The following is a 12,461-nucleotide window of genomic DNA, read 5'->3' as shown; positions in this document are numbered from 1 at the left end:
CTTGCACCCCCTACCCATTCTTCTGCAAAGAACTAGTCATCCAAGTAACTGAATACAGGGTTTTGGGTCTTCACAAAACATTATTCTCTACAATCTACATGAAAGCCCATTCTGTTTCATTTTAAACCCAGGGATAACATTCAACAGGGCAATGTTTTCCAGAATTTTAAGTGTGAATGAGATCCGTCCGGTGAAGAATACATGACACAATAGACCCAAAGATCACCGGCACCCTGTTCAAACTGAAATATTACCAACACCTGCAAAAGTTGATTGAAGATTGCATTGGGTTGGAATAAAAATGATAACCCAAATATTTCACCTCTTTATTTGGTTCTTTGGCTCTGACATATTTCTTGAGGGCAGACTATCCCATTGGCATTTGGTTCTGCGTGTCATGTATTCTTATCTAGTTATCATAAAGACCACTTTAGTATTGACTGGGTTATTGATATTTTCCCAAAGACTTAACATTCTTGCAGAATGTTGAGCCAGCTGTACTCCTTCGTGACCACATTGTGGGTTGCAATCCAATATTTGGAAAACGCAGATACAGGTAATTTGAAAGAACTGCTTATCCATGTCAGGCTCACCAAATCATCATAAACTGTAATCTGTGAGAGCAAAGCAAATAAAAGCCATTTTTTAAAATTCCAAAACTGTAATGGAGGGAAGGAATCTTTGCTCTTTGGAAGCCCCACCTTGTGACTTGCTACCCACTGGAAGGTTGGAAACTTCTAATCTTGATTGTTAAAAGTGCTTGGAGAGATTTTTTGAAATAATGAAAAATGCTGTAAATAAATAAGGAGTGTTCTGGGAATGAGACCTTGTTGAGAGAGTTTTAGCCTAAAGCATGTTTTTTAAGCAGCCAAGTTCCACTCTCCTAAAAGGAGCATTTATAATGGAAACGCCTGAACCTTTTAACTCTGCTAGTACTGTCAGAGAGTGTTGTAACTGGACATGAAAATCTTCATTGTGTTAGAACTGTCAACAGAAACAGGAAGGATCCCTCTTGAAGGATAAATATGGTCTAGAATAGTCAACAGTGCAATTAAAGACTTTTAAGTCTCTGGACCTGATGGGTTCTAATCAACACTGCATGAGTGGATGTTCAACTGTGCAATGGGACTTCCTTTTCCTTTCTTTCCCTCATGTACCCACCAACTCTGTTCTGGAAGGCATCATCCAACATTGCATGGATCCCTCGTTTATGAGTTAATCCTGTGACGTATATCTGAAGGAGTGTCTCCACCCCCATCGTTCTACCCAGACACTGAGGTCCAGCGCCGAGGGCCTTCTGGCGGTTCCCTCACTGCGAGAAGCCAAGTTACAGGGAACCAGGCAGAGGGCCTTCTCGGTAGTGGCGCCCGCCCTGTGGAACGCCCTCCCATCAGATGTCAAAAGGAACAACAACTACCAGACTTTTAGAAGACATCTGAAGACAGTCCTGTTTAGGGAAGCTTTTAATGTTTGATGTATTACGGTATTTTAATATTTTGTTGGAAGCCGCCCACAGTGGCTGGGGAGGCCCAGCCAGATGGGCGTGGTATGAATTATTATTATTATTATTATTATTATTATTATTATTATTATTATTATTAAATGTAACAGGTGACCCATGGTCCCAAAGCACCCTCCCCCAAGCTGATTATGAGGGTGTACAGAGAGATGGAGGTGACAAGAGAAGTTCTGCTGCACACACAGAAGTCTGTTGTGTGAGGTCGTGAAAAGGATGCAGAGGATGTGAAAAGGATGCAGAGGATGTGAAAAGGATGCAGAGGACCAGACTCCTGGCATCAGCACTGGAGGAGAAGAAAAGGAATAGTCTGATGGGGCCATGGCTGCACTCAAGGAGGAAATGAAGCTTTAACAGCTTTCTCAGTGACACAGCTTACACATTTTCCGTGTTACCTGTGTCCCTCCTGCAAGCTCTCTCCTTTGTAGGTCCATTATGGCACTGATGTCTCTGTGTCCGAGTCTCCTGTCCCAATTGCAGAACCACCTCATCCTTCTGGTTTGAGCGTCCCACTTTAGCAGATTGTGGTTCTGAAGGTTTAGTCTCATACACGCCATCTATTAGACTTGCTTCAACATACGCTATGTGTTAAGTTGTGGGCGAACATATCAGACGACACAGCGATTCTTCCAAAGCAGCTCTTTATTTGTAAGCTGGAACAGAACTGAACTGAGGAGCTCAGCCAGCCTGCTTATATAGAGCTCCACTAGAATGCAACAGTAACCATTTTCTGTAACTAGCCAATCACTGAACGTCACTTTCGATCCTTCATTTGCATAACTATCTACAGTATTCCCCTGCTGGCCCAGGGTGAGAACTTCAGTACATAACACTATGCCCTTGCCCTCTCAGTTCTTGAGAAGCGGAAGGTTCAGGAAAACCTCTGAAGGATCTTTCATTTTTGGAGAGAGATGGGAAGGAGCACCAGAGACTAACAACACCTTTGTTAATAGCTATTTACAAATGTACAGCTACAATACTGTGCTGACTCTTGAGGTGTTCTTTCTCCCCCCCCCCCCACGGCTTAGTTCCTTACAGAGCACAGCAACGAACTGTACCTAAGAAGAATTGCAGGAGTGCAGTTGCACCTATTGGTGAGTTTCCACACTGAGCCTCGGGAAAACGAAACTTTGTAATGCCATTTACTGGCTCCTGCATTGTATTTGCCGAACTGGAAGTTGATGCAAAACTGCAGAGTATTTCTAAGGTCTCGAGAGCAAAGGATGCTTTTTGATCATTACAATCAAGTACGACGCAGTGGTGAGAGTATTGGGTAAGAGAGTACTGGGTTCGAATTCCCATTCAACAATAAAACTCAGTTGGCGACCTTAGGCCAATCCTTGTCTCTTGGCATAACCTTTATCTCAAAAAAGATTGTTGTGAGGATAAAATGGGATGGCTCCACTTCCCTGAGCTGCTTGGGGTGTAAATGTGATAAAAAGGTAAAGGTAAAGGGACCCCTGACCATTAGGTCCAGTTGTGGCCGACTCTGGGGTTGCGGCGCTCATCTCGCTTTACTGGCCGAGGGAGCTGGCGTACAGCTTCCGGGTCATGTGGCCAGCATGACTAAGCCACTTCTGGTGAACCAGAACAGAGCACAGAAATGCCGTTTACCTTCCCGCCGGAGCGGTACCTATTTATCTACTTGTACTCTGACGTGCTTTTGAACTGCTAGGTTGGCAGGAGCAGGGACCGAGAAACGGGAGCTCACCCCGTCGCAGGGATTCGAACTGCTGACCTTCTGATTGGCAAGTCCTAGGCTCTGTGGTTTAACCCACAGGGCCACCCGCGCCCCTGTAAATGTGACGGTGATCATTAAATAGAGAAGGAAAATAAGGCAACTTCAACAACAATCACAAATAAAATATATGAACTCAATAAAAGAGGAGGAACATTAACCTGTTAAGAATAACTTACCTTTTCTTTTCTATTTCCAGCCATTCCTCTTGGCTTTTGACTGCTATTTACTCAAGTGATATCAAAGTAAGCTTCCCTACAGCCAGGAGCTATAATGCAGCCTATAATCCCCCATCTTGTCAGCCACTCACTAGATTCTGTGCCAGGAATTGAACTGTTGTTCTTAAAAACAGTGGTTGGTTCCTGCACCGTCTTAGGACCCAGCAGGCCAGCTTCACATCTTAATTTCTCTTTATCTAAACACTGAAGTGCAGAAACTGATTGAGGAGGGCGCGAAGTCAAAGCCGGACTCCAGTATTTTCCGCTCATATAATCAATGAGAAGTGAACTAAATATCTCTTAAAACACAGCGCTCCACCTGATTTCGTATGCTCCACAAGCCAGAAGAGAGGAAATGGATGATGGATGTGCAGAGAGGGAGTATAGGAAAGAGAGGGAAAGAGAAAATGGGGCTTACTCCCAAGTAAGTGGATATAGTACTGCAGCCTTTGGAAATGCCATCCAAATAGGCCATCCAGGACTGATGATGTGATACGTAGTTGTGCCCCACTTTCCAGGCACAGGTCTGGAGTTTAAAACTCTGTGTCTGAGCAGTTTTTTTGCCCCACATTTTGCCCACATTTTACCACAGAATCAGAGCAAAAGGTGATCCACAGAACACCCAGTTGAGAGCTACAGTTCCCAGAGTTCCCTGGGAAGAGGGGATTGGTTGTTGAACCATTCTGAGAATAGGGGTCTCCTAACAGCTAACAGGGGACGCGGGTGGTGCTGTGGGTAAAACCTCAGCGCCTAGGACTTGCCGATCGCATGGTCGGCAGTTCGAATCCCCGCGGCGGGGTGCGCTCCCGTTGCTCGGTCCCAGCGCCTGCCAACCTAGCAGTTCGAAAGCACCCCCGGGTGCAAGTAGATAAATAGGGACTGCTTACTAGCGGAAAGGTAAACGTTGTTTCCGTGTGCCACGTGACCCGGAAGTGTCTGTGGACAGCGCTGGCTCCCGGCCTCTAGAGTGAGATGACCGCACAACCCTAGAGTCTGTCAAGACTGGCCCGTACGGGCAGGGGTACTTTTACCTTTACCTTTAACAGCTAACAGAGGGATGCGGGTGGCGCTGTGGGTTAAACCACAGAGCCTAGGACTTGCCGATCAGAAGGTCGGTGGTTTGAATCCCCGCGACAGGGTGAGCGCCCGTTGCTCGGTCCCTGCTCCTGCCAACCTAGCAGTTCGAAAGCACGTCAAAGTGCAAGTAGATAAATAGGTACCACTCCGGCAGGAAGGTAAACGGCGTTTCTGTGCGCTGCTCTGGTTCGCCAGAAGCAGCTTAGTCATGCTGGCCACATGACCCGGAAGCTGTATGCTGGCTCCCTCGGCCAATAAAGCGAGATGAGTGCCGCAACTCCAGAGTCGGCCACGACTAGACCTAATGGTCAGGGGTCCCTTTACCTTTACCTTTAACAGCTACCAGCACCCTTAACAAGCTATAGTTCCCAGCATCCTTTGGGAGGGGGAAGCCATAGCTGTTCAAAGTGGCATGATGCTTTCAAAGTACAGTGCAGATGGTGTGTTGTACACTAAACCTGACATGGATATGGAAGGTAGCTGCCATTTTGTTTTTCGCGACTGATGTCACAGGCGCTTGCCAATAGATGGCTGTGACAGTCCCACCTCTGTAATCCCAATGGCGCTGCAAAGTGTAATGGAAGCCCCTGCTGGATGAAAAATTGCACCACCCCAGCATCGGCTGTAAATCATACAGTGGAGGTTTTTTTTGGCCAGCTGCCCCACAGCTGTTCCTTGCACCCCTTATAAAGCCACGTTTGAAAGTTCAGTGTAACACGAAGCTGAAGCTGGAAGTTAAAATTGCCAAGGCCTTCATGCACCTATGTGGAGATGTCTTCACTTACCTGGGAGTAAGACCCACTGAACTCAATGGGGTTTACTTTCGAGTCGACATGCATTGCTATTGCACTTGTATCCAGTGTTGCCTTGGTCCAGTATATCTGAAGGAGTGTCTCCACCCCCATCGTTCTACCCGGACACTGAGGTCCAGCACCGAGGGCCTTCTGGCGCTTCTCTCACTGCAAGAAGCCAAGTTACAGGGAACCAGGCAGAGGGCCTTCTCGGTAGTGGCGCCCTCCCTGTGGACACCCTCCCATCAGATGTCAAAGAGAACAACAACTACCAGGCTTTTAGAAGACATCTGAAGGCAGCCCTGTTTAGGGAAGCTTGTAATGTTTGATGTATTACAGTATTTTAATATTTTTCTGGAAGCCGCCCAGAGTGGCTGGGGAATAAATAATAAATTATTATTATTATTATTATTATTATTATTATTATTATTATTATTATTATTATTATTAATATGGCACTCTTTAGATTCTGCCAGAGCTTACTGACATAATGTAATTCCCTTCTAGCAGAAGTTCCCCTGCTAAACTGTTATTGGGAAATTGCTTGCTGTGACTGAGCCACAATAATGTATTGCCCATGTTGTAAAATGATGATTTGCAAAGCGTCCTTTTCTTCTGGGACTCCTCTAAAACTTCCCCGCTATACTGTTCAAGAAGCGTTTTAACTACATGACAGTTGTCGAATGTTTAATATTTCAAAGAGAAAGTTCATAAATTTAATAGTTTCTTTTATTATAACTCTTTTGGATGCAATTAGCCGAGGGTGTACTTTAAACTGCCTTCTCCTTGCTATCAAATTGGGTGGGTTTCCCCCCCTCTTTTTTTATGTTTCAGAAAGAGGATGGGGGGGGGGGAAGGTCTGTCAAACCACGGGCCTTCTCCCTTGGTGCACATTATTAGAGTCTTTTTAGAGACAAGCAAGCAATTTTGCTGTCATTGGTCTTGTTCAAATAGACTCTGTTTATTTATGCAATACACTTGGGGAAGGGTGTCGAAGGAAAGCTCACCACCCAGCAGCTGACACCGAACCTGCACACTCATCTGAAAATACTCTCAAACAATGCACTGTCAGAGAGAGTTCACTTTAAGAAATATCGCTGATAGCACACTTTGTGCCTCTCTCCTTCACTATGAGGCCAATTTATATCGCTCTGGCAGGGCAGAAGGGATATGAAGTGGGAGGGTGGGATTAGGTTTGCATCCTTTTTGGACAATGGGGATGTGATGGCTACTTACAAAAAGGGGGAAAAAAGGGGGGGAATCCATCACTGAAAAAGAGTGCAGATATTTGCATAAATCTGCGTACAGTGGTACCTTGGTTCTCAAACACCTTGGCACTCAAACAGCTTGGAACCCAAACACTGCAAACCCGGAAGTAAGTGTTCTGGTTTGCGGACATTTTTCGGAAGCCGAACATGCTCCGTTTTGAGTGTTATGTTTTCGTTTTGAGTGCCGCAATACCATTTGAGTGTTACGCTGAGGTCTGTCTGTTTTTGCTATTTATTTTGCTTTTTTGGTTTTTTGTGACTGTGTGCAGCTACTGATTGATTGATTGTGTGACTGCAGTACATTGTTTATTGCTTTCATTTTCAATGGTCTAGTTAGATAGTAAAATGCACGTTAAATTGCTGTTTTAGGGGTTGTTTTTAAAAGTCTGGAATGGATTAATCCATTTTGCATTACTTTCTATGGGAAAGCACGCCATGGTTTTGGAACGGAATTCTGGAACGGATTAAGTTTGAGAACCAAGGTACCACTGTCTTCTAATACACGCACATACAAACACAAACTGATGCAAATGTTGAAATAATTTACTGTAATATAAATGCAATGCATCTTTCCATAGTGGGGGCTGGGAAGGGTGCGGTCGTCTCAGTCTGCTGTCAAGCTGCTCCCTGTTGATACGCCTGGTCTTCTCTTTGAACCAGCCTCAGACTGGACTTCAAATAGAATACAGCTTCAAATAGAGTACTCTAAGACAGGACACATGGCCCTTTGAGCAGACAAAGAGTAATGCAAAAATGACTCATGTGCTAAAGGAAGTTTGGTTTTTGGTGAACTGCGGCCAGCTTTTTAACCCTGTACAGAGTTGGTCCAATGTTTTTTGCTGCCTGAGCAGCATATAGCATATTCCCTCCATGCCAAGGTGGATAGTATTCAAGCCGATCATGTCGTTTCGGTACCTGAGGCAGAAACCCCACAAGTACCTTTCGTGTGTTTTTCCTGTCATTAAAAATACGACGATAGTAAAACGATGAACAACTTACTGTTTGGTTAGGACACCTCCACAGATCAGCTGATTGCAGTGGCTGTCTCACACTGCCTAACAGTAGAGCCGGCTTGCTCAGTAGCTTACGTGTGGCTCATGGGCAACCCTTTCTGCAGATCTGCAGGGAGGCAAATACTCACAGAATCATAGAATAGTAGAGTTGGAAGGGACCACGTGGGTCATCTAGTCCAGCCCCTGCAATGCAGGAATCTTTGCCCAACATGGGGCTCGACCCACAACCCTGAGATTAAGAATCTCAGGCTCTGCCGACTGAGCTATCTCTTGGAAGATTAGCTATTCCACGTTTAAAAGTGGTAGTAGTTTGTTTAGTCCCAGGGAGAGGGGTTTTTTTGGGGGGAGGGGAGTAAGGAACGATAAACTAGTACTCATATCTTGATAAAAGTGCTGTGCATCCCAGAACAAAATTATCATTATTATTTATTAAATTTGTTTACCGCCCTATATCCGCAGGTCTCAGGGGACTCAGCTATACAGCTGCAAATAACACGTTTTAAATGTGTTGTAAAGTGCAGTATACAAATGTGACACTAGATGGCGAAACTGAGCTATGCAAAATTCAATGTATTTTTCAAAACTTTTTTTTAAAGCGTTTTCACAGCGTTTTTTAAATATGTGTGTAGATTCCACCGGGGTGGTTCCCAGGATAAAGTCACGATATAAAAACACAGAATACATAATCAAAATAAAAAACAAGAACAACCCAATAACCCAACAGCAAAATGATAAGTGATGGTACTCCACATTGGTGAGTCGCTTCACAAAAAAGCACTGGGTTTGTAGGATTGTCTATTTGGGGGAAGGGTGACGTTTAATGTTCCATCTCAGGCAGCAAAATGTCCTGAGCCTGTGAGCCTGAACTAAACCACCTCATAGGTCAGATGTGGCCACAAGTTGGCCCTTTTCTTTCCTATCACTGAATCAGACCTCCTTTTCAAACTATGATAAATTGACAGTCACTTGGAAGTAAGGGATCGGAAGGCTATGGAGGGAATTGCACCTCAAACAATATGAGGTAAGCGTTCTGAAGGGTCTGAGGAATGAAATTGCTTCTGAAAAATTCCCCTCAATGGAAAATTCGTTACACCCCTTTGACTCTCCAGAGTGCCCATGGAGGAGCTATTTGTTTGCATTTATTTATGTGTTTATATCCCACCTTTTATAAATAGGTTTTCCCTGTCCAAAGTGTGTGTGTGTGTGTTATTTTGATTTTTTTTATTTTAACAATGAAAGCCATAATATCTCAATAAAATCCAAGTGCTTAAAAACAGCACAGTGTAAAACAAAAATGGACGAGTTAGCATTCACGGGTCCCCAGTGATTCTTTTCCTTAAAAATGAAATGATAAGCAGACTTCTTTTTTTCTTTTACAGCACATTGATTAAAAATGGCTTGACCCTCTTTGGGCCAGACAGTTTCTTCAGGGGAGTCAGCTGAGTCCCGTGGGATAGCATCCCTGACTGAAAGTATACATTTCTCTTTAAAGCGCAGATTATTTTTGAAGGTTATCGATGCATGCAGATTTCAGTAAAACATGTATTGATGGAATGCCATGTTCATTCTTCCTCTGGCTGACATGTAAACTCAGCCCTCTCAGCTTCAAGAGTGTGGCTTTCAGTAGGAACGTACGTTATTAGGAAAGCTGGCTCCTCACCCTTCCTCCCACCTTTTGTGCAAAATGCAAGGAAAACTGAAAACTGATGTCCATTAAAATAGAATCTCTCAACTTTGCCGTTACCTTATGACCGAAATCTTTTGAATACGAAGCACAAACGTCTGTTATAAAGTTTGAAACCGTGCCCTGTCCTTCCCTCTGATTTCTTTGACGTTATCATTCGACGAGCCTGGTGAGAATGATTGAGTTTAAAGGAATATGCTTAAGGTATACATCACTGGTGTGAGCGAGGAGAGAGATCTGACTCCTTGTCTTTTCATTAAGGATGAATTCAGCCCAGGGGTGCACTGCGGACTTGGCAAATTGCATTATAATAGTGAGAGAATATGGCCCACTGGATAGCTTGAGCAGATGATTAAATTTAAAAGTGCACATTGTCCACATAAAGCAAATAATGTTTGGGTTTTTATTATTATTATTTTTACATGTACTGTGAACATTCATCACTGGTGCTGAAGATACGCAGTTGCTAATTATTGCAGGGCTTTTTTTATTTGTAATGTACTGTAAATTTTGTATAATACTACTGTGACCTTATAGAGAACAAGGAGAGATGACAGGGGGCCTATAATTATAAGATGGTGAAGAAATGCTATAATTATTTACTATTTTTAGGAGCAGTGTGCATAGCCTCTTAATTTGCATAAGCTTTAGACATTCACACGTTTTCTGCCTTTGCTCGCAGATGATAAATTTTTCTTCAAATGAGAGAGGAAGACTCTTTCCATAAGAAGTTAGCCAACTGGGAGCCTGATTATAACGAACAACAAAATTGTTGGTGGCAGCTTTGCAAAAAAAATGGGGAGAGTTTATTTGGATAAAATTGGTTTTAAACCAAGATTCAAAACATCCCCTCCATTGGGTCTTGAAAGCCTGTGATTTGCTTTTAGAGAATTGACTAAATTATCTTGTGGCTAAAGCATTAGCTTAATAAGAAGGGGGGTGGGGGTGGGAAGGAAGGCCCGCAACTCCCCAGTAATCTATTTATCACGTGTAGAAGGTGATTATGACAGTATGTTCTTATTAGGGATGAATATTTTGTGCTCATTAAGTTTACCCCCTTGAGTACTTGAGGATGTAAAGTGTGTTTTTCAGCAAGTACCACAATGTAAGCTACTTATATTGTTTTATATTTAGTTTTCATTTGTCTTGCTGCTTTGTTGCAGTACATCTGGTGCTATTAAAAGGAAATGGTCCAGCCAATCTGGAATGGCTGGCTCACATACCAAGGAATGGGGAGGAAGCAAGGCTTGAACAGAGACCAGCTCCTGCCTCAGAATGCTACCTGGGCTTGGCAGCCCATCTTCTGGCAAACATCCTTTTATATTAGCATTTGAATAAGGAGTGTGTCTCACTAGATGAGGCTCTCATGGATAGCTCAGATTTACTTCTAGCGATTTGAAGTCACCGTGAGTCCTTATCTACAGGGATTTGTCTTGGAAGTCATATTCCAGTTTTAAGGAAATGCATTCCCTTGGATTTCTCCAGCCCTACTAAAGATAGATAAACTTCCTCCCTAGCTGATGATGGCAGCCATGTGTCCTACTTTACAAAGACCTGTTTTTTTATTTTTATTTGATGGGCTATCAGAGGAACATAGGAAATTGCCTTATACTGAATTAGTAGATCTAGCTCGGTATTACTGACTGGCAGTAAGGTAGCGCTGTGGTCTAAACCGCTGAGCCTCTTGGGCTTGCCTATCAGAAGGTCTGCGGTTCGAATCCCCATGATGGGGTGAGCTTCCGTTGCTCTGTCCCTGCTCCTGCCAACCTAGCAGTTCAAAAGCATGCCAGTGCAAGTAGATAAATAGGTACCACTGTGGTGGGAGGGTAAACAGGATTTTTGTGCATTTTGGCTTCCATCACGGTGTCCCGTTGCACCAGAAGCGGTTTAGTCATGCTGGCCACATGACCTGGAAAGCAGCCTGTGGACAAACGCCGGCTCCCTTGGCCTGAAAGCGAGATGAGCACTGCAACCCCATAGTCACCTTTGACTGGACTTAATTGTCCAGGGGCCCCTTTACCTTACCTTTTTACCTGCTGACTGGCAGTGGCTGTATAGGGTTTTAGGTGGGGATCTCTCCCTTCCCTACCTGGAGATGCTGGGGATTGAACCTGGGACCTTCTGCATGCAAAGCAGATGCTCTACCATTGAGCTTTGGCCCTTGAAGGGCTGTCCTCTCCATCTTAAAGGAGGGGATGGCAGCCCTCTCCATAGGAACCCCATTTCCCTTGCCAGGAAACCAATCTTTTTGGAAGCCAAGTGTGATGGTCTGTGCGTGGTATTGGGCAGAGGGACAGAGTGAGAATCTTGGGTTCTAGTCCACCCTGCTTCTCAACAACCTCACCACCTGATTTGGCAAAGGCAGTTTGTGGTATAGTGTGGGAGAACCCTATGATAATGTTCCACCTTATCTCATGAATTCATGGCTGTCATGAGACCTATGGGGCTGTCTCAATACACAGTCGTACCTTGGATACCAAACGCCTTGCGAGTTGAATGTTTTGGCTCCCGAATGCCGCCAACACGCAAGTGAGTGTTTTCGAACGTTCTTTGGAATCCGAATGTCTGACGTGGCTTCCGATTGGCTGCAGGAGCTTCCTGCAGCCAATCGGAAGCCCCACCTTGGCTTCTGAATGTTTTGGAAGTCGAGCAGACTTCCGGAACGGATTCCGATCGTCTTCCGAGGTACCACTATGTTAGGCATCCAACTCACATCACAGGTCATGCTCTGCATTTTGCTATAGAACAGATCTGGATTTTGCTACCAAATGGATTGGAAATAAACCAGTGCCTTGAGTGTCAACCGCAGGTCATGATGGTTGATATTTGCATCTACTCTGTTCAGACAATAGATGCACTGATTTCACATGATTTGATTGCACTGTAAGAAAGCTGTCGTAGTCTGAGTCAGATCATCAGTTCGCCCAAGTCAGTACTGTCCACAACTACCACCAGCAGATCTCCAAGGTCTCAGACAGAGGCTTTTTTCCAGCCCTTTCTGGAAAAGCAAGGGACTGAGAGCATGTTTTATATTCCTTCTTCCAAACCCAACTTTCAGTGGTTTAAATAAGTAACTTGGCTCAGTGGAAGACATTTCACCTATTCTAGCATTCACATAGATACTTAATGCCTGCAGGATCTCATTACCATCTTTTA

At 44.2% G+C, this 12,461-nt stretch overlaps 1 long non-coding RNA gene across 1 annotated transcript in view; it reads right to left on the bottom strand.

Moving 5' to 3' along the window:
• Nucleotides 1-226: 226 nt before the first annotated feature.
• LOC308586952 overlaps nucleotides 227-12,461 on the bottom strand; it is a 28,935-nt gene continuing 16,700 nt past the window's right edge. The window contains exons 2-3 of the long non-coding RNA XR_014008166.1: nucleotides 7,608-7,727; nucleotides 227-614 (exon numbers count right to left, since the gene is read on the bottom strand). This is a non-coding gene — a long non-coding RNA (uncharacterized lncRNA). The remainder of the gene's footprint in view (nucleotides 615-7,607; nucleotides 7,728-12,461) is intronic.

Source organism: Podarcis bocagei, assembly GCF_964188305.1.
Source record: "Podarcis bocagei genome assembly, chromosome: 5".
NCBI classification, from domain to species: domain Eukaryota; kingdom Metazoa; phylum Chordata; class Lepidosauria; order Squamata; family Lacertidae; genus Podarcis; species Podarcis bocagei.
The sequence above is the reverse complement of the archived record's forward strand: the minus strand, read 5'-3'. Positions and strand labels throughout refer to the sequence as shown.